Source organism: Bison bison, unplaced genomic scaffold (genome assembly GCF_000754665.1).
Source record: "Bison bison bison isolate TAMUID 2011002044 unplaced genomic scaffold, Bison_UMD1.0 scf7180017864524, whole genome shotgun sequence".
NCBI classification, from domain to species: domain Eukaryota; kingdom Metazoa; phylum Chordata; class Mammalia; order Artiodactyla; family Bovidae; genus Bison; species Bison bison.
This window is the reverse complement of record NW_011495075.1, coordinates 545,680-548,283: the sequence shown is the minus strand read 5'-3', so window position 1 is coordinate 548,283 and position 2,604 is coordinate 545,680. Positions and strand designations below refer to the sequence as shown.

Genomic DNA, 2,604 nt, shown 5'->3' with positions numbered 1-2,604 from the left:
CAGACTCCCTGTTGGCAGAGCACTGTCGCCGCCTGCACCCCTCTTCGCCGTCTTCTGGAGCAGAGGCCAGGTGTGCCTGGGCACCAGCACCCACGCATCACGTGAGGCTGCTGGCTGCCTGGGGGCGGAGGCACCCTTGGGTGGGCTCTGTCAGTTGCCTCCTCCTGGCTCTGCACACCTGGCTGTTTCCTCCCGTTCCTCCCACCTTAGACAGTCTCCTGCCAGCCCCTCTGAGTGGAGCAAGGCTCACTTTCCAGCCCCTGGCTGCCTCGCGGCCTGTGGACCATGTGAGGCGACAGGTCAGCTGGGCGTCCCAGGGTGGGCTCTGCGCCTCCACCCACGGCTTCCGTCTCCGTCCCAGGGGCGTGGGGTGTGTGCTTTCTGGAGGGGCCTCTGGAGAGGGCAGCCCCTCTTTTGGGGGTTGGGCCGCTTGGCTGCAGGATGAGCTGTTTCCCAGCCTCTGGGTGTTCAGCGGCCGGGAGGGGACAGAAGAGGGCAGGGGTTGCTGCTGGCTGTGTCCGCCGCTTCGGGCCGGCTTCCGCAGAGTGGCGTTCTGTTCTCCTGGGTCTCTGCCTGTGATCACAGCAGGGCTTTCCTGGGATGAAATAGCCTGGCCTCGCCGGAGGGTGACTTTGTCCGGGTCAGGAGTGTCTGGTGGGAGACCCTGCTCAGCGACCGCCGGCCACCTCTTTGTGCACCCTCCGCTGAGGGGCCCGCCCAGCTGGGACAGCAGCCACAGAGCCCATGGAGGGCACGTGTGGCCCCCTGAGGGTGGGGAGCTGGGGCCCCATCTCTGCCCTGCTCCCCAGCCTGGGCTCAAAAATTTGCCAAGATACTGGGAGGGCGGGAGCTGTTCTGTGTCATGCAGAAATATCAAATCGTATGCTGGGCACCAGGAACTAGCAGAGCAATAGCATCTTAGGTCAATTATACTTCAGTTTTAAAAGTCGGGGAGCCTAAGGAGAGCCAGGAGCTTATTATCTTGGAGCAAGGTCCAGGCCCAGCTCTGTGGTGCTGGGTAAATGCTAAAACCCCGAAGGGAAAGGCGGCGGGGTGGGACATGCTGCAGGGGCTGTGCCTCGAGGGGCTGTCGGGACCCACGGGAGGGGAGTGAGGTGCCCCTGGCACTGGTGCTGCTATCCAGGCCCCGCTGGGCCCCTCAGTCCCAGGCCCTGAGCTCTGAGCCCACGGCTGCAAAGGTCTCCGGCCGCACAAAACAGTCCTGATCCGAAGTCAGGCGTTCAGGCCGCAGAGCCGGGAAGGGCTCCCACGCACCTGGAAGTTCCTCCGGCGGGAGCTGCCCATCCTGGCCGGCCGTGGGCACCAGGTGGACACTCGTCTCGCGGGCAGAGCCCGAGTCGGGGGACACGGTGGTGCCTGGTCGGGGAGGTGCCCCTGGGCTGTTTACCTTGGGAAGAGGCCCTCAGGCCCCCAGCGCCTTCTCCAGGCTAGGCTCCTGGAGGTGGGCAGAGTCCCCTGTGTCTCTTGGGGGTGGGAACATGGGCAGGAACCTGGGGCATGGCTTGGTCAGCACGCTTAGCCAAACAGGAGCCTGGTATGAACGTGGCTTTGAAATACCCAGTCTGAGGACCAGTGTCCCTCGCTGGGACCTGCCTTGGTCTCCTCATCCCTGCCATGGGGGCCAGTGTGACCAGCTGGTCCAACTCCTGGGCCAGTGTGAAGCCAGAGGGACTGAGGCACGCAGAGCACTTAGCGAGCTGGGGGGCCGTGGACACGCGGTAACCGGCGCTCTGACCTGGTCAGCTCGCCGGGTCAAGGGGCCCGGGAGCTGGGGAGCCAGCTGGAGGGTCAGGGGACCGGCGACCGGCGGGCGGGGCAGGGCTGGGGTGCCTCTGGAGGAGAGAGTAAGGCGCCGACTGCGACTGACCTGATGACAGTGTTGAGGCTGTGGGCGTGCTTGTGAAAGGATGCTTGTCTTCTAGACAGGAATACGAAATACCTACGGGAGAAAGCCTGCTGGGGTCAGGGAACTTGTTTCAAGGACTGTGGCAAGGGGACTGGGCAGAGCGTCCACTGGAGGACAGGTGCGCGTGCCGGAGCTGCTGGGAGACTGCGGGGCGCCGTCGTGTTCGCCTCTCTGCTTCTGTGGGTGTGCTTGAGATTTTCTGTAGTAAAATGGTGGCCGTTTTTTTTTTAATAGACAGAAACCAAGAGTGGAAGGCGGGCCCAGCCTGCATCCTAAGCTCTGGCTCTTCCTGAGACAGGGCCCTGGACAGGGCCCCCAAGTTCTGTACGCTGGCTGTTGGGTGGGGTGGGTCTAGGCTGTGGCAGAGACCTTGCTCTGCTTCTCCCGCACCGCCTGCTTCCTCTGGGTCAGCTCTCATCTGTCCTTGGGTCTCAGGCGCCACAGCCTCCAGGGAGTCTTCCCTGATTTCCCCCGCCCCCCGCAGGGTCCGGCCCCCGTCTGATCTGAGCGATCCAATCCCAGGCGTGCCCACCTGATCCCAGCCCATGCTGCCCTCCTGCCACGCTGTTTCTGAGTCTGCCGTCTCATGCAGCTCCTGTGGGTCTGAAGGACAGGCTAGCTCTGTCTGGAGAGCAGGGGTCAGCAGGCCCCTCCCTCCCCTAAAGCCGGAGTGTGGG

General features: G+C 64.0%; 1 protein-coding gene across 1 annotated transcript in view; it reads left to right on the top strand.

Moving 5' to 3' along the window:
• Positions 1-2,604, top strand: part of LMOD1 (leiomodin 1 (smooth muscle)) — a 27,347-nt gene that overhangs the window by 631 nt on the left and 24,112 nt on the right. The window lies entirely within an intron of this gene.